This window comes from Rhinoderma darwinii, chromosome 3 (assembly GCF_050947455.1).
Source record: "Rhinoderma darwinii isolate aRhiDar2 chromosome 3, aRhiDar2.hap1, whole genome shotgun sequence".
In the NCBI taxonomy this organism is placed as follows: Eukaryota; Metazoa; Chordata; class Amphibia; order Anura; family Rhinodermatidae; genus Rhinoderma; species Rhinoderma darwinii.
Window position 1 is genome coordinate 411,840,443 of NC_134689.1, and position 20,307 is coordinate 411,860,749.

The 20,307-nt window shown below is 33.4% G+C and overlaps 1 non-coding gene across 1 annotated transcript; it reads right to left on the reverse strand.

The window, feature by feature from the left end:
* Positions 1-15,689: 15,689 nt before the first annotated feature.
* Positions 15,690-15,762, reverse strand: TRNAR-UCG (transfer RNA arginine (anticodon UCG)). The gene has a single exon. It is a non-coding gene; the product is annotated as a tRNA-Arg (tRNA).
* Between the last annotated feature and the right edge of the window lie 4,545 nt (positions 15,763-20,307).

A 20,307-nucleotide genomic window follows, 5' to 3' on the forward strand; every position in this document is an offset into this window, starting at 1 on the left:
TTGTGGAACTAAAACAGTGGAAACCCCCCAAAAGTGACCCCATTTGGGAAACTACACCCCTCGAGGAATTTATCTAGGGGTGTAGCAAGCATTTTGACCGGCCAGTTTTTTTGCAAAAATTTTTGGAACTAGGCCATGAAAATGAAAATCTAAATTTTTTCAAATAAAATGTAGGTTTAGCTAATTTTTTTTTCATTTCCAAAAGAACTAAAGTAGAAAAAGCACCACAGCATTTGTAGAGCAATTTCTCCCGAGTAAAACAATACCCCACATGTGGTTATAAACGGTTATTTGGACACACAGCAGGGCTTAGAATGGAAAGAGCGCCATTTGGCTCTTGGAGCTCAAATTTAGCAGGAATGGTTTGCGGAGGCCATGTCGCATTTGCAAAGCCCCCTAGGGGACAAAACAGTGGAAACCCCCAACAAGTGACCCCATTTTGGAAACTATACCCCTCGAGGAATTTATCTAGGGGTGTAGAAAGCATTTTGACCGGCCAGTTTTTTTGCAAAAATTTTTGGAACTAGGCCATGAAAATGAAAATCTACATTTTTTCAAATAAAATGTAGGTTTAGCTAATTTTTTTTCATTTCCACAAGGACTAAAGGAAAAAAAGCACCATAAAATTTGTAAAGAAATTTCTCCCGAGTAAAACAATACCCCACATGTGGTAATAAACGGTTGTTTGGACACACGGCAGGGCTTAGAAGGGAAAGAGCGCCATTTGGCTCTTGGAGCTCAAATTTAGCAGGAATGGTTTGCGGAGGCCATGTCACATTTGCAAAGCCCCTAAGGTGACAAAACAGTGGAAACTCCCAACAAGTGACCCCATTTTGGAAACTATACCCCTTGAGGAAATTATCTAGGGGTATAGTGAGCATTTTGACCCCACAGGTTTTTTGCAGAAATTTTTGGAAGTAGGCTGTGAAAATGAAAATCTACATTTTTTCAAATAAAATGTAGGTTTTGCTAATTTTTTTTCATTTCCACAAGAACTAAAGGAGAAAAAGCACCATAAAATTTGTAAAGAAATTTCTCCCGAGTAAAACAATACCCCACATGTAGCAATAAACGGCTGTTTGGAGACACGGCAGGGCTTAGAAGGGAAAGAGCGCCATTTGGCTTTTGGAACTCAAATTTAGCAGGAATGGTTTGCGGAGGCCATGTCACAATTGCAAAGCTCCTGAGGGGACAAAACAGTGGAAACCCCCAACAAGTGACCCCATTTTGGAAACTACACCCCATGAGGAAATTATCTAGGGGTACAATGAGCAGTTTGACCCCACAGGTGTTTTACAGAACTTATTGGAAGTAGGCCGTAAAAATGAAAATCTAAATTTTTTTCAAATAAAATGTAGGTTTAGGTATTTTTTTTTCATTTCCACAAGCACTGAAGGAGAAAAAGCACCATAAAATTAGTAAAGCAACTTTTCCCGAGTAAAACAATACCCCACATGTGGTCATAAACGGCTGTTTGGACACACGGTAGGGCTCAGAATGGAACTAGCACCATTTGGATTTTGGATAGTGTCTGGGCGCCATGTCACATTTGCTGAGCCCCTGTAGTACTAGTACAGTAGAAACACCCCAAAATTGACTCCATTTGGGAAACTGCACCCACTAAGGAATCATCTAGGGGTATAGTGAAAATTTTGATCCCAAAGGTTTTTTGCTGAATTAATTAGAATTAAGCTATGAAAATGAAAAATAATTTTTTTTTCCAACAAGATGTAGTTTTAGATCAACATTTTTCATTTTTACAAGGAATAGAGAAGAAAAAGCACCCCAACATTTGTAAAGTAATTTCTCCCGAGTACGGTAACACCCCATATGTGGTTATAATCAGCTGTTTACGTATATGGGAGCATTCAGAAGAAAAGGAGCGGTATTTATCTTTTGGAGCGTAGATTTTTCTGGAATGGTTTGCGGACGCCATGTTGCATTTGCAAAACCCCTCATGTACCAAACAAAAGTGACCCCGTTTTAGAAACTACACCCCTAAAGGCATTTATCAAGGGATGTAGTGAGAATTTAGACTCCACAGGTGTTTTTCAGAAATGAATACGCAGTAGATGGTGCAAAGTGAAAATTGCAATTTTTCCACTGATCTGCCTATTCACCGCACAATATGTTGTGCCCCTGGAGAATCTTACCCCATAAATTGTTAAGCGGGTTCTCCCGGGTATGGTAATGCCTTACTTGTGGCCATAAATTGCTGTTTGGGCACGCTGTATAGACCGCCATTTTGAGCATGGATTTTGCTTGGTAATAGTTCTGTTTGGGGTTTTGCTGGTATTTCCGTTTATAATGTGGTGGCATATGTTTTCTGTGCGGAGTATATCAGGGGCATATGTAATCTGTGCGGAGTACATCAGGGCATAATAAGAGGGTATAATAATGGGGTAAATAATACAATTATCCATAGAAGTGTTGTACGCTGTGAAGCAATCCGTTATGCGCAGGCCGGTGTCACACTGATAAACGGTTTTCTTTCTTATCCCCCTTCTGTAACGCTCTGCACCTTTTGGGGACTTTTTCTCCTTCGTAGTTTGGGAAATATTACTGGGAAAGTTTTGCGCTGGTATAATACGGGCACCCTCGCTTCCAGCGGATGTGCGATGTCCCTTCCCTTTTCTAGTTCCTCAATACTAGGGCCCTGAAACTGAAGGAATGTTCCCCTCCGGCCTGCGCATTGAGATGTTTTTGATCACCGCATTACTAATGCCGTAACTTTTTTATTTTTAGTTGATTGAGCGGTGTGCGGGCTCGTTTTTTGCGAGACGGGCTGTAGATTTTATTGGTACCATTTTGGAACACATACGACTTTTTGATCACTTTTTATTTCATTCTTTGGTAAAGGAAATGACCAAAAACAAGCAATTCTGGAATCGTTTTTTATTGTTTTTTTTATCGGCATCCACAGTGCGCCCTAAATTACATGTTAGTTTTATTCTGCGGGTCGATACGTTTACGGCGATACCAAATTTATATAGTTTTTTTAATGTATTGCGGCTTTTGCACAATAAAATCACTTGTTTTATAAAATCATTTGTTTTCAGTGTCGACATATTCTAAGACCCATAACTTTTTTATTTTTGCGTGCACAAAGCGGTGTCAGGGAATATTTTTTCCGGGACGGATTGTCGTTTTTATTAGTACTATTTTGGAGTAAATGTGACTTTTTGATCACTTTTTATAGCATTTTTTGGAAGGAGATGTGACCTAAAAACAAAGATTCTGGCGTTGTTTTTCATGGTTTTTTTTTACGGCATTCACCGTGCGGGATAAATTACATAATAGTTTTGTAGTTTGGGTCGTTACGGACGCGGCGATACCAATTATGTATAGTTTTTTTTAATTTTTACGGTTTTTCCCATAATAAAAGACTTACTATGGGAAAAAAGTCAGTTTAGCTTTATTTTTATTTGAAATGTGTGTGTTTTTATTGTTTTACCACATTTTTATTAACTTTTTTTTACTTTTCTGACTTGTCCCACTAGGGGACATGAGGGCCTGATGCCCCGATCGCTACTCTAATACACTGCACTACATACGAAGTGCAGTGTATTAGCGCTGTCAGTTATTCACTGACAGCAAGCCTATGAGGACACGCCGAAGGCGGGTCCTCATCGGCTCCCGTACAAGGCAGACACGGAAGCCATTTTCTGGCGTCCGATTGCCACAGCAACCCAGCGATTGCATCTATTGAGCGCAGCATCTGAGGGGTTAATCTGCCGGATCGGAGAGTAGCTCCGGTCCTGGCAGTTACAGGAGGGTGCCAGCTGTATAATACAGCTGTCACCCCGCGGTGATGGTGCCGGCTCTGCTTCTGAGCCCGCACAATCACTGCGCCGTACATGTACGGCGCTTTGCGGGAAGCACCTCCCGACAGCGCCGTACATGAAGGGAAGGTGTTAAATATAGGAGTGAAAAAGTTTTTTTGTTTTTTTTCGATATTTACGGGTATTTAGTAAAAATGACCGAGTGCCCAGATTTAAGAATAAATATTTTCACAATATTGTGTGTTATGGTCTATAAATATAGGCATGGATTAAAATCTCACTTCTGGTAACTGCTGACTAGCCATATTAAAATAATTACTATCAATCATGTAGAAATATAGCCTATAACGACACCAAGTATGTCATCAAATTAAGAAAGCATCTAAAACTTAGCTGTTGCAACCAGGAAAGGACTCAAATGCTTAGAAGGTCATCTGAAGAGCACTTAAAAGCTGCGACCGTGAAGGGAACCCTCAATCTTCTGATCCGAAGTCAGACGCCTTATCCATTAGGCCACACGGTCTCACAAGTTCCTAATTTTTGGAAAATGTTGAGTTCCTGGAGCCTAGCAGAAAAAGATTTTTTTTATACATTTTTAGGTATTTTGTAAAAATGACCGAGTGCCCAAATTTATAAAAAAAACATTTTCTTAATATTGTGTATTACAGTACTTAAATATAGGTATGGATTCAAATCTCACTTCTGATAACATTTTCTCAATATTGTGTGTTGTGGTATTTAAATATAGGAGTGAAAAAGTTTTTTGTTTTTTTTTAGATATTTACGGGTATTTAGTAAAAATGACCGAGTGCCCAGATTTAAGAATAAATATTTTCACAATATTGTGTGTTATGTAGGCATGGATTAAAATCTCACTTCTCGTAACTGCTGACTAGCCATATAAAAATATTCACTATCAATCATGTAGAAATATAGCCTATAACGACACCAAGTATGTCATCAAATTAAGAAAGCATCTAAAACTTAGCTGTTGCAACCAGGAAAGGACTCAAATGCTTAGAAGGTCATCTGAAGAGCACTTAAAAGCTGCAACCATGAAGGGACTCGAACCCTCAATCTTCTGATCCGAAGTCAGACGCCTTATCCATTAGATAGATAGATGTTGTTAATTTTTGGAAAATGTTGATTTCCTAGAGCCTAGCAGAAAAAGATTTTTTTTATACATTTTTAGGTATTTTGTAAAAATGACCGAGTGCCCAAATTTATAAAAAAACATTTTCTTAATATTGTGTATTACAGTACTTAAATATAGGTATGGATTCAAATCTCACTTCTGATAACATTTTCTCAATATTGTGTGTTGTGGTATTTAAATATAGGAGTGAAAAAGTTTTTTGTTTTTTTTTAGATATTTACGGGTATTTAGTAAAAATGACCGAGTGCCCAGATTTAAGAATAAATATTTTCACAATATTGTGTGTTATGGTCTATAAATATAGGCATGGATTAAAATCTCACTTCTGGTAACTGCTGACTAGCCATATTAAAATAATTACTATCAATCATGTAGAAATATAGCCTATAACGACACCAAGTATGTCATCAAATTAAGAAAGCATCTAAAACTTAGCTGTTGCCACCAGGAAAGGACTCAAATGCTTAGAAGGTCATCTGAAGAGCACTTAAAAGCTGCGACCATGAAGGGACTCGTAACCTTAATCTTCTGATCTGAAGTCAGACGCCTTATCCATTAGGCCACACAGTGTGACATGTTCCTAATTTTTGGAAAATGTTGAGTTCCTGGAGCCTAGCAGAAAAAGATTTTTTTTATACATTTTTAGGTATTTTGTAAAAATGACCGAGTGCCCAAATTTATAAAAAAAACATTTTCTTTATATTGTGTATTACAGTACTTAAATATAGGTATGGATTCAAATCTCACTTCTGATAACATTTTCTCAATATTGTGTGTTGTGGTATTTAAATATAGGAGTGAAAAAGTTTTTTGGTTTTTTTTAGATACTTACGGGTATTTAGTAAAAATGACCGAGTGCCCAGATTTAAGAATAAATATTTTCACAATATTGTGTGTTATGGTCTATAAATATAGGCATGGATTAAAATCTCACTTCTGGTAACTGTTGACTAGCCATATAAAAATTTTCACTATCAATCATGTAGAAATATAGCCTATAACGACACCAAGTATGTCATCAAATTAAGAAAGCATCTAAAACTTAGCTGTTGCAACCAGGAAAGGACTCAAATGCTTAGAAGGTCATCTGAAGAGCACTTAAGAGCTGCAACCATGAAGGGACTCGAACCCTCAATCTTCTGATCCGAAGTCAGACGCCTTTTCCATTAGATAGATAGACGTTCTTAATTTTTGGAAAATGTTGATTTCCTGGAGCCTAGCAGAAAAAGATTTTTTTTATACATTTTTAGGTATTTTGTAAAAATGACCGAGTGCCCAAATTTATAAAAAGACATTTTCTTAATATTGTGTATTACAGTACTTAAATATAGGTATGGATTCAAATCTCACTTCTGATAACATTTTCTCAATATTGTGTGTTGTGGTATTTAAATATAGGAGTGAAAAAGTTTTTTGTTTTTTTTTAGATATTTACGGGTATTTAGTAAAAATGACCGAGTGCCCAGATTTAAGAATAAATATTTTCACAATATTGTGTGTTATGGTCTATAAATATAGGCATGGATTAAAATCTCACTTCTGGTAACTGCTGACTAGCCATATAAAAATATTCACTATCAATCATGTAGAAATATAGCCTATAACGACACCAAGTATGTCATCAAATTAAGAAAGCATCTAAAACTTAGCAGTTGCAACCAGGAAAGGACTCAAATGCTTAGAAGGTCATCTGAAGAGCACTTAAAAGCTGCAACCATGAAGGGACTCGAACCCTCAATCTTCTGATCCGAAGTCAGACGCCTTATCCATTAGATAGATAGACGTTCTTAATTTTTGGAAAATGTTGATTTCCTGGAGCCTAGCAGAAAAAGATTTTTTTTATACATTTTTAGGTATTTTGTAAAAATGACCGAGTGCCCAAATTTATAAAAAAACATTTTCTTAATATTGTGTATTACAGTACTTAAATATAGGTATGGATTCAAATCTCACTTCTGATAACATTTTCTCAATATTGTGTGTTGTGGTATTTAAATATAGGAGTGAAAAAGTTTTTTGTTTTTTTTTAGATATTTACGGGTATTTAGTAAAAATGACCGAGTGCCCAGATTTAAGAATAAATATTTTCACAATATTGTGTGTTATGGTCTATAAATATAGGCATGGATTAAAATCTCACTTCTGGTAACTGCTGACTAGCCATATAAAAATATTCACTATCAATCATGTAGAAATATAGCCTATAACGACACCAAGTATGTCATCAAATTAAGAAAGCATCTAAAACTTAGCTGTTGCAACCAGGAAAGGACTCAAATGCTTAGAAGGTCATCTGAAGAGCACTTAAAAGCTGCAACCATGAAGGGACTCGAACCCTCAATCTTCTGATCCGAAGTCAGACGCCTTATCCATTAGATAGATAGATGTTGTTAATTTTTGGAAAATGTTGATTTCCTAGAGCCTAGCGGAAAAAGATTTTTTTTATACATTTTTAGGTATTTTGTAAAAATGACCGAGTGCCCAAATTTATAAAAAAACATTTTCTTAATATTGTGTATTACAGTACTTAAATATAGGTATGGATTCAAATCTCACTTCTGATAACATTTTCTCAATATTGTGTGTTGTGGTATTTAAATATAGGAGTGAAAAAGTTTTTTGTTTTTTTTTAGATATTTACGGGTATTTAGTAAAAATGACCGAGTGCCCAGATTTAAGAATAAATATTTTCACAATATTGTGTGTTATGGTCTATAAATATAGGCATGGATTAAAATCTCACTTCTGGTAACTGCTGACTAGCCATATTAAAATAATTACTATCAATCATGTAGAAATATAGCCTATAACGACACCAAGTATGTCATCAAATTAAGAAAGCATCTAAAACTTAGCTGTTGCAACCAGGAAAGGACTCAAATGCTTAGAAGGTCATCTGAATAGCACTTAAAAGCTGCGACCGTGAAGGGAACCCTCAAACTTCTGATCCGAAGTCAGACGCCTTATCCATTAGGCCACACTGTCTCACAAGTTCCTAATTTTTGGAAAATGTTGAGTTCCTGGAGCCTAGCAGAAAAATATTTTTTTTATACATTTTTAGGTATTTTGTAAAAATGACCGAGTGCCCAAATTTATAAAAAAAACATTTTCTTAATATTGTGTATTACAGTACTTAAATATAAGTATGGATTCAAATCTCACTTCTGATAACATTTTCTCAATATTGTGTGTTGTGGTATTTAAATATAGGAGTGAAAAAGTTTTTTGTTTTTTTTTAGATATTTACGGGTATTTAGTAAAAATGACCGAGTGCCCAGATTTAAGAATAAATATTTTCACAATATTGTGTGTTATGGTCTATAAATATAGGCATGGATTAAAATCTCACTTCTGGTAACTGCTGACTAGCCATATAAAAATATTCACTATCAATCATGTAGAAATATAGCATATAACGACACCAAGTATGTCATCAAATTAAGAAAGCATCTAAAACTTAGCTGTTGCAACCAGGAAAGGACTCAAATGCTTAGAAGGTCATCTGAAGAGCACTTAAAAGCTGCGACCATGAAGGGACTCGTAACCTTAATCTTCTGATCTGAAGTCAGACGCCTTATCCATTAGGCCACACAGTGTGACATGTTCCTAATTTTTGGAAAATGTTGAGTTCCTGGAGCCTAGCAGAAAAAGATTTTTTTTATACATTTTTAGGTATTTTGTAAAAATGACCGAGTGCCCAAATCTATAAAAAAAACATTTTCTTTATATTGTGTATTACAGTACTTAAATATAGGTATGGATTCAAATCTCACTTCTGATAACATTTTCTCAATATTGTGTGTTGTGGTATTTAAATATAGGAGTGAAAAAGTTTTTTGTTTTTTTTTAGATACTTACGGGTATTTAGTAAAAATGACCGAGTGCCCAGATTTAAGAATAAATATTTTCACAATATTGTGTGTTATGGTCTATAAATATAGGCATGGATTAAAATCTCACTTCTGGTAACTGCTGACTAGCCATATAAAAATATTCACTATCAATCATGTAGAAATATAGCCTATAACGACACCAAGTATGTCATCAAATTAAGAAAGCATCTAAAACTTAGCTGTTGCAACCAGGAAAGGACTCAAATGCTTAGAAGGTCATCTGAAGAGCACTTAAAAGCTGCAACCATGAAGGGACTCGAACCCTCAATCTTCTGATCCGAAGTCAGACGCCTTATCCATTAGATAGATAGATGTTCTTAATTTTTGGAAAATGTTGATTTCCTGGAGCCTAGCAGAAAAAGATTTTTTTTATACATTTTTAGGTATTTTGTAAAAATGACCGAGTGCCCAAATTTATAAAAAAACATTTTCTTAATATTGTGTATTACAGTACTTAAATATAGGTATGGATTCAAATCTCACTTCTGATAACATTTTCTCAATATTGTGTGTTGTGGTATTTAAATATAGGAGTGAAAAAGTTTTTTGTTTTTTTTAGATATTTACGGGTATTTAGTAAAAATGACCGAGTGCCCAGATTTAAGAATAAATATTTTCACAATATTGTGTGTTATGGTCTATAAATATAGGCATGGATTAAAATCTCACTTCTGGTAACTGCTGACTAGCCATATAAAAATATTCACTATCAATCATGTAGAAATATAGCCTATAACGACACCAAGTATGTCATCAAATTAAGAAAGCATCTAAAACTTAGCTGTTGCAACCAGGAAAGGACTCAAATGCTTAGAAGGTCATCTGAAGAGCACTTAAAAGCTGCGACCGTGAAGGGAACCCTCAATCTTCTGACCCGAAGTCAGACGCCTTATCCATTAGATAGATAGATGTTCTTAATTTTTGGAAAATGTTGAGTTCCTGGAGCCTAGCAGAAAAGGATTTTTTTTATACATTTTTAGGTATTTTGTAAAAATGACCGTGTGCCCAAATTTATAAAAAAACATTTTCTTAATATTGTGTATTACAGTACTTAAATATAGGTATGGATTCAAATCTCACTTCTGATAACATTTTCTCAATATTGTGTGTTGTGGTATTTAAATATAGGAGTGAAAAAGTTTTTTGTTTTTTTTTAGATATTTACGGGTATTTAGTAAAAATGACCGAGTGCCCAGATTTAAGAATAAATATTTTCACAATATTGTGTGTTATGGTCTATAAATATAGGTATGGATTAAAATCTCACTTCTGGTAACTGCTGACTAGCCATATAAAAATATTCACTATCAATCATGTAAAAATCTAGCCTATTACGACACCAAGTATTTCATCAAATTAAGAAAGCATCTAAAACTTAGCTGTTGCAACCAGGAAAGGACTCAAATGCTTAGAAGGTCATCTGAAGAGCACTTAAAAGCTGCGACCATGAAGGGACTCGTAACCTTAATCTTCTGATCTGAAGTCAGACGCCTTATCCATTAGGCCACACAGTGTGACATGTTCCTAATTTTTGGAAAATGTTGAGTTCCTGGAGCCTAGCAGAAAAAGATTTTTTTTATACATTTTTAGGTATTTTGTAAAAATGACCGAGTGCCCAAATTTATAAAAAAAACATTTTCTTAATATTGTGTATTACAGTACTTAAATATAGGTATGGATTCAAATCTCACTTCTGATAACATTTTCTCAATATTGTGTGTTGTGGTATTTAAATATAGGAGTGAAAAAGTTTGTTTTTTTAGATATTTACGGGTATTTAGTAAAAATGATCGTGTGCCCAGATTTAAGAATAAATATTTTCACAATATTGTGTGTTATGGTCTATAAATATAGGCATGGATTAAAATCTCACTTCTGGTAACTGCTGACTAGCCATATAAAAATATTCACTATCAATCATGTAGAAATATAGCCTATAACGACACCAAGTATGTCATCAAATTAAGAAAGCATCTAAAACTTAGCTGTTGCAACCAGGAAAGGACTCAAATGCTTAGAAGGTCATCTGAAGAGCACTTAAAAGCTGCAACCATGAAGGGACTTGAACCCTCAATCTTCTGATCCGAAGTCAGACGCCTTATCCATTAGATAGAAAGATGTTCTTAATTTTTGGAAAATGTTGATTTCCTGGAGCCTAGCAGAAAAATATTTTTTTTATACATTTTTAGGTATTTTGTAAAAATGACCGAGTGCCCAAATTTATAAAAAAACATTTTCTTAATATTGTGTATTACAGTACTTAAATATAGGTATGGATTCAAATCTCACTTCTGATAACATTTTCTCAATATTGTGTGTTGTGGTATTTAAATATAGGAGTGAAAAAGTATTTTCTTTTTTTTTAGATATTTACGGGTATTTAGTAAAAATGACCGAGTGCCCAGATTTAAGAATACATATTTTCACAATATTGTGTGTTATGGTCTATAAATATAGGCATGGATTAAAATCTCACTTCTGGTAACTGCTGACTAGCCATATAAAAATATTCACTATCAATCATGTAAAAATCTAGCCTATAACGACACCAAGTATGTCATCAAATTAAGAAAGCATCTAGAACTTAGCTGTTGCAACAAGGAAAGGACTCAAATGCTTAGAAGGTCATCTGAAGAGCACTTAAAAGCTGCGACCATGAGGGACTCGAACCCTCAATCTTCTGATCCGAAGTCAGACGCCTTATCCATTAGATAGATAGATGTTCTTAATTTTTGGAAAATGTTGAGTTCCTGGAGCCTAGCAGAAAAAGATTTTTTTTATACATTTTTAGGTATTTTGTAAAAATGACCGAGTGCCCAAATTTATAAAAAAACATTTTCTTAATATTGTGTATTACAGTACTTAAATATAGGTATGGATTCAAATCTCACTTCTGATAACATTTTCTCAATATTGTGTGTTGTGGTATTTAAATATAGGAGTGAAAAAGTTTTGTTTTTTTTTAGATATTTACGGGTATTTAGTAAAAATGATCGTGTGCCCAGATTTAAGAATAAATATTTTCACAATATTGTGTGTTATGGTCTATAAATATAGGCATGGATTAAAATCTCACTTCTGGTAACTGCTGACTAGCCATATAAAAATATTCACTATCAATCATGTAGAAATATAGCCTATAAAGACACCAAGTATGTCATCAAATTAAGAAAGCATCTAAAACTTAGCTGTTGCAACCAGGAAAGGACTCAAATGCTTAGAAGGTCATCTGAAGAGCACTTAAAAGCTGCGACGTGAAGGGAACCCTCAATCTTCTGATCCGAAGTCAGACGCCTTATCCATTAGATAGATAGATGTTCTTAATTTTTGGAAAATGTTGAGTTCCTGGAGCCTAGCAAAAAAAGATTTTTTTTATACATTTTTAGGTATTTTGTAAAAATGACCGAGTGCCCAAATTTATAAAAAAACATTTTCTTAATATTGTGTATTACAGTACTTAAATATAGGTATGGATTCAAATCTCACTTCTGATAACATTTTCTCAATATTGTGTGTTGTGGTATTTAAATATAGGAGTGAAAAAGTTTTTTGTTTTTTTTTAGATATTTACGGGTATTTTGTAAAAATGACCGAGTGCCCAGATTTAAGAATAAATATTTTCACAATATTGTGTGTTATGGTCTATAAATATAGGCATGGATTAAAATCTCACTTCTGGTAACTGCTGACTAGCCATATAAAAATATTCACTATCAATCATGTAAAAATCTAGCCTATAACGACACCAAGTATGTCATCAAATTAAGAAAGCATCTAGAACTTAGCTGTTGCAACCAGGAAAGGACTCAAATGCTTAGAAGGTCATCTGAAGAGCACTTAAAAGCTGCGACCAAGAAGGGACTCGAACACTCAATCTTCTGATCCGAAGTCAGACGCCTTATCCATTAGATAGATAGATGTTCTTAATTTCTGGAAAATGTTGAGTTCCTGGAGCCTAGCAGAAAAATTTTTGTTTTATACATTTTTAGGTATTTTGTAAAAATGACCGAGTGCCCAAATTTATAAAAAAAAAAAATTCTTTATATTGTGTATTACAGTACTTAAATATAGGTATGGATTCAAATCTCACTTCTGATAACATTTTCTAAATATTGTGTGTTGTGGTATTTAAATATAGGGGTGAAAACGTTTTTTGTTTTTTTTTAGATATTTACGGGTATTTAGTAAAAATGACCGAGTGCCCAGATTTAAGAATAAATATTTTCACAATATTGTGTGTTATGGTCTATAAATATAGGCATGGATTAAAATCTCACTTCTGGTAACTGCTGACTAGCCATATAAAAATATTCACTATCAATCATGTAAAAATCTAGCCTATAACGACACCAAGTATGTCATCAAATTAAGAAAGCATCTAAAACTCAGCTGTTGCTACCAGGAAAGGACTCAAATGCTTAGAAGGTCATCTGAAGAGCACTTAAAAGCTGTGACCATGAAGGGACTCGAACCCTCAATCTTCTGGTCCGAAGTCAGACGCCTTATCCATTAGATAGCTAGATGTTCTTAATTTTTGGAAAATGTTGAGTTCCTGGAGCCTAGCAGAAAAATATTTTTTTTATACATTTTTAGGTATTTTGTAAAAATGACCGAGTGCCCAAATTTATAAAAAAACATTTTCTTAATATTGTGTATTACAGTACTTAAATATAGGTATGGATTCAAATCTCACTTCTGATAACATTTTCTCAATATTGTGTGTTGTGGTATTTAAATATAGGAGTGAAAAAGTTTTTTGTTTTTTTTTAGATATTTACGGGTATTTAGTAAAAATGACCGAGTGCCCAGATTTAAGAATAAATATTTTCACAATATTGTGTGTTATGGTCTATAAATATAGGCATGGATTAAAATCTCACTTCTGGTAACTGCTGACTAGCCATATAAAAATATTCACTATCAATCATGTAAAAATCTAGCCTATAACGACACCAAGTATGTCATCAAATTAAGAAAGCATCTAAAACTTAGCTGTTGCTACCAGGAAAGGACTCAAATGCTTAGAAGGTCATCTGAAGAGCACTTAAAAGCTATGACCATGAAGGGACTCGAACCCTCAATCTTCTGGTCCGAAGTCAGACGCCTTATCCATTAGGCAACACAGTCTCAGATGTTCATAATGTTTGGAAAATTTTGAGTTCCTGGAGCCTAGCAGAAAAAGATTTTTTTTATACATTTTTAGGTATTTTGTAAAAATGACCGAGTGCCCAAATTTATTAAAAAAAAAAATTCTTTATATTGTGTATTACAGTACTTAAATATAGGTATGGATTCAAATCTCACTTCTGATAATATTTTCTAAATATTGTGTGTTGTGGTATTTAAATATAGGAGTGAAAACGTTTTTTGTTTTTTTTTAGATATTTACGGGTATTTAGTAAAAATGACCGAGTGCCCAGATTTAAGAATAAATATTTTCACAATATTGTGTGTTATGGTCTATAAATATAGGCATGGATTAAAATCTCACTTCTGGTAACTGCTGACTAGCCATATAAAAATATTCGCTATCAATCATGTAGAAATATAGCCTATAACGACACCAAGTATGTCATCAAATTAAGAAAGCATCTAAAACTTAGCTGTTGCAACCAGGAAAGGACTCAAATGCTTAGAAGGTCATCTGAAGAGCACTTAAAAGCTGCAACCATGAGGGACTCGAACCCTCAATCTTCTGAGTCAAACGCCTTATCCATTAGATAGATAGATGTTCTTAATTTTTGGAAAATATTGAGTTCCTGGAGCCTAGCAGAAAAAGATTTTTTTTATACATTTTTAGGTATTTTGTAAAAATGACCGAGTGCCCAAATTTATAAAAAAACATTTTCTTAATATTGTGTATTACAGTACTTAAATATAGGTATGGATTCAAATCTCACTTCTGATAACATTTTCTCAATATTGTGTGTTGTGGTATTTAAATATAGGAGTGAAAAAGTTTTTTGTTTTTTTTTAGATATTTACGGGTATTTAGTAAAAATGACTGAGTGCCCAGATTTAAGAATAAATATTTTCACAATATTGTGTGTTATGGTCTATAAATATAGGCATGGATTAAAATCTCACTTCTGGTAACTGCTGACTAGCCATATAAAAATATTCACTATCAATCATGTAGAAATATAGCCTATAACGACACCAAGTATGTCATCAAATTAAGAAAGCATCTAAAACTTAGCTGTTGCAACCAGGAAAGGACTCAAATGCTTAGAAGGTCATCTGAAGAGCACTTAAAAGCTGTGACGTGAAGGGAACCCTCAATCTTCTGATCCGAAGTCAGACGCCTTATCCATTAGATAGATAGATGTTCTTAATTTTTGGAAAATGTTGAGTTCCTGGAGCCTAGCAGAAAAAGATTTTTTTTATACATTTTTAGGTATTTTGTAAAAATGACCGAGTGCCCAAATTTATAAAAAAACATTTTCTTAATATTGTGTATTACAGTACTTAAATATAGGTATGGATTCAAATCTCACTTCTGATAACATTTTCTCAATATTGTGTGTTGTGGTATTTAAATATAGGAGTGAAAAAGTTTTTTGTTTTTTTTTAGATATTTACGGGTATTTAGTAAAAATGACCGAGTGCCCAGATTTAAGAATAAATATTTTCACAATATTGTGTGTTATGCTCTATAAATATAGGCATGGATTAAAATCTCACTTCTGGTAACTGCTGACTAGCCATATAAAAATATTCACTATCAATCATGTAAAAATCTAGCCTATAACGACACCAAGTATGTCATCAAATTAAGGAAGCATCTAGAACTTAGCTGTTGCAACCAGGAAAGGACTCAAATGCTTAGAAGGTCATCTGAAGAGCACTTATTAGCTGCGACCATGAAGGGACTCGAACACTCAATCTTCTGATCCGAAGTCAGACGCCTTATCCATTAGGCCACACAGTCTGACTTGTTCCTAATTTTTGGAAAATGTTGAGTTCCTGGAGCCTAGCAGAAAAATATTTTTTTTATACATTTTTAGGTATTTTGTAAAAATGACCGAGTGCCCAAATTTATAAAAAAAAAAAATTCTTTATATTGTGTATTACAGTACTTAAATATAGGTATGGATTCAAATCTCACTTCTGATAACATTTTCTAAATATTGTGTGTTGTGGTATTTAAATATAGGGGTGAAAACGTTTTTTGTTTTTTTTTAGATATTTACGGGTATTTAGTAAAAATGACCGAGTGCCCAGATTTAAGAATAAATATTTTCACAATATTGTGTGTTATGGTCTATAAATATAGGCATGGATTAAAATCTCACTTCTGGTAACTGCTGACTAGCCATATAAAAATATTCACTATCAATCATGTAGAAATATAGCCTGTAACGACACCAAGTATGTCATCAAATTAAGAAAGCATCTAAAACTTAGCTGTTGCAACCAGGAAAGGACTCAAATGCTTAGAAGGTCATCTGAAGAGCACTTAAAAGCTGCAACCATGAGGGACTCGAACCCTCAATCTTCTGATCCGAAGTCAGACGCCTTATCCATTAGATAGATAGATGTTCTTAATTTTTGGAAAATGTTGAGTTCCTGGAGCCTAGCAGAAAAAGATTTTTTTTATACATTTTTAGGTATTTTGTAAAAATGACCGAGTGCCCAAATTTATAAAAAAAACATTTTCTTAATATTGTGTATTACAGTACTTAAATATAGGTATGGATTCAAATCTCACTTCTGATAACATTTTCTCAATATTGTGTGTTGTGGTATTTAAATATAGGAGTGAAAAAGTTTTTTGTTTTTTTTTAGATATTTACGGGTATTTAGTAAAAATGACCGAGTGCCCAGATTTAAGAATAAATATTTTCACAATATTGTGTGTTATGGTCTATAAATATAGGCATGGATTAAAATCTCACTTCTGGTAACTGCTGACTAGCCATATAAAAATATTCACTATCAATCATGTAGAAATATAGCCTATAACGACACCAAGTATGTCATCAAATTAAGAAAGCATCTAAAACTTAGCTGTTGCAACCAGGAAAGGACTCAAATGCTTAGAAGGTCATCTGAAGAGAACTTAAAAGCTGCGACCGTGAAGGGAACCCTCAATCTTCTAATCCGAAGTCAGACGCCTTATCCATTAGGCCACACGGTCTAAAAAGTTCCTAATTTTTGGAAAATGTTGAGTTCCTGGAGCCTAGCAGAAAAAGATTTTTTTTATACATTTTTAGGTATTTTGTAAAAATGACCGAGTGCCCAAATTTATAAAAAAAAAAATTCTTAATATTGTGTATTACAGTACTTAAATATAGGTATGGATTCAAATCTCACTTCTGATAACATTTTCTCAATATTGTGTTTTGTGGTATTTAAATATAGGAGTGAAAAAGTTTTTTGTTTTTTTTTTAGATATTTACGGGTATTTAGTAAAAATGACCGAGTGCCCAGATTTAAGAATAAATATTTTCACAATATTGTGTGTTATGGTCTATAAATATAGGCATGGATTAAAATCTCACTTCTGGTAACTGCTGACTAGCCATATAAAAATATTCAATATCAATCATGTAGAAATATAGCCTATAACGACACCAAGTATGTCATCAAATTAAGAAAGCATCTAAAACTTAGCTGTTGCAACCAGGAAAGGACTCAAATGCTTAGAAGGTCATCTGAAGAGCACTTAAAAGCTGCGACCATGAGGGACTCGAACCCTCAATCTTCTGATCCGAAGTCAGACGCCTTATCCATTAGATAGATAGATGTTCTTAATTTTTGGAAAATGTTGAGTTCCTGGAGCCTAGCAGAAAAAGATTTTTTTTATACATTTTTAGGTATTTTGTAAAAATGACCGAGTGCCCAAATTTATAAAAAAACATTTTCTTAATATTGTGTATTACAGTACTTAAATATAGGTATGGATTCAAATCTCACTTCTGATAACATTTTCTCAATATTGTGTGTTGTGGTATTTAAATATAGGAGTGAAAAAGTTTTGTTTTTTTTTAGATATTTACGGGTATTTAGTAAAAATGATCGTGTGCCCAGATTTAAGAATAAATATTTTCACAATATTGTGTGTTATGGTCTATAAATATAGGCATGGATTAAAATCTCACTTCTGGTAACTGCTGACTAGCCATATAAAAATATTCACTATCAATCATGTAGAAATATAGCCTATAAAGACACCAAGTATGTCATCAAATTAAGAAAGCATCTAAAACTTAGCTGTTGCAACCAGGAAAGGACTCAAATGCTTAGAAGGTCATCTGAAGAGCACTTAAAAGCTGCGACGTGAAGGGAACCCTCAATCTTCTGATCCGAAGTCAGACGCCTTATCCATTAGATAGATAGATGTTCTTAATTTTTGGAAAATGTTGAGTTCCTGGAGCCTAGCAAAAAAAGATTTTTTTTATACATTTTTAGGTATTTTGTAAAAATGACCGAGTGCCCAAATTTATAAAAAAACATTTTCTTAATATTGTGTATTACAGTACTTAAATATAGGTATGGATTCAAATCTCACTTCTGATAACATTTTCTCAATATTGTGTGTTGTGGTATTTAAATATAGGAGTGAAAAAGTTTTTTGTTTTTTTTTAGATATTTACGGGTATTTTGTAAAAATGACCGAGTGCCCAGATTTAAGAATAAATATTTTCACAATATTGTGTGTTATGGTCTATAAATATAGGCATGGATTAAAATCTCACTTCTGGTAACTGCTGACTAGCCATATAAAAATATTCACTATCAATCATGTAAAAATCTAGCCTATAACGACACCAAGTATGTCATCAAATTAAGAAAGCATCTAGAACTTAGCTGTTGCAACCAGGAAAGGACTCAAATGCTTAGAAGGTCATCTGAAGAGCACTTAAAAGCTGCGACCAAGAAGGGACTCGAACACTCAATCTTCTGATCCGAAGTCAGACGCCTTATCCATTAGATAGATAGATGTTCTTAATTTCTGGAAAATGTTGAGTTCCTGGAGCCTAGCAGAAAAATTTTTGTTTTATACATTTTTAGGTATTTTGTAAAAATGACCGAGTGCCCAAATTTATAAAAAAAAAAAATTCTTTATATTGTGTATTACAGTACTTAAATATAGGTATGGATTCAAATCTCACTTCTGATAACATTTTCTAAATATTGTGTGTTGTGGTATTTAAATATAGGGGTGAAAACGTTTTTTGTTTTTTTTTAGATATTTACGGGTATTTAGTAAAAATGACCGAGTGCCCAGATTTAAGAATAAATATTTTCACAATATTGTGTGTTATGGTCTATAAATATAGGCATGGATTAAAATCTCACTTCTGGTAACTGCTGACTAGCCATATAAAAATATTCACTATCAATCATGTAAAAATCTAGCCTATAACGACACCAAGTATGTCATCAAATTAAGAAAGCATCTAAAACTCAGCTGTTGCTACCAGGAAAGGACTCAAATGCTTAGAAGGTCATCTGAAGAGCACTTAAAAGCTGTGACCATGAAGGGACTCGAACCCTCAATCTTCTGGTCCGAAGTCAGACGCCTTATCCATTAGATAGCTAGATGTTCTTAATTTTTGGAAAATGTTGAGTTCCTGGAGCCTAGCAGAAAAATATTTTTTTTATACATTTTTAGGTATTTTGTAAAAATGACCGAGTGCCCAAATTTATAAAAAAACATTTTCTTAATATTGTGTATTACAGTACTTAAATATAGGTATGGATTCAAATCTCACTTCTGATAACATTTTCTCAATATTGTGTGTTGTGGTATTTAAATATAGGAGTGAAAAAGTTTTTTGTTTTTTTTTAGATATTTACGGGTATTTAGTAAAAATGACCGAGTGCCCAGATTTAAGAATAAATATTTTCACAATATTGTGTGTTATGGTCTATAAATATAGGCATGGATTAAAATCTCACTTCTGGTAACTGCTGACTAGCCATATAAAAATATTCACTATCAATCATGTAAAAATCTAGCCTATAACGACACCAAGTATGTCATCAAATTAAGAAAGCATCTAAAACTTAGCTGTTGCTACCAGGAAAGGACTCAAATGCTTAGAAGGTCATCTGAAGAGCACTTAAAAGCTATGACCATGAAGGGACTCGAACCCTCAATCTTCTGGTCCGAAGTCAGACGCCTTATCCATTAGGCAACACAGTCTCAGATGTTCATAATGTTTGGAAAATTTTGAGTTCCTGGAGCCTAGCAGAAAAAGATTTTTTTTATACATTTTTAGGTATTTTGTAAAAATGACCGAGTGCCCAAATTTATTAAAAAAAAAAATTCTTTATATTGTGTATTACAGTACTTAAATATAGGTATGGATTCAAATCTCACTTCTGATAATATTTTCTAAATATTGTGTGTTGTGGTATTTAAATATAGGAGTGAAAACGTTTTTTGTTTTTTTTTAGATATTTACGGGTATTTAGTAAAAATGACCGAGTGCCCAGATTTAAGAATAAATATTTTCACAATATT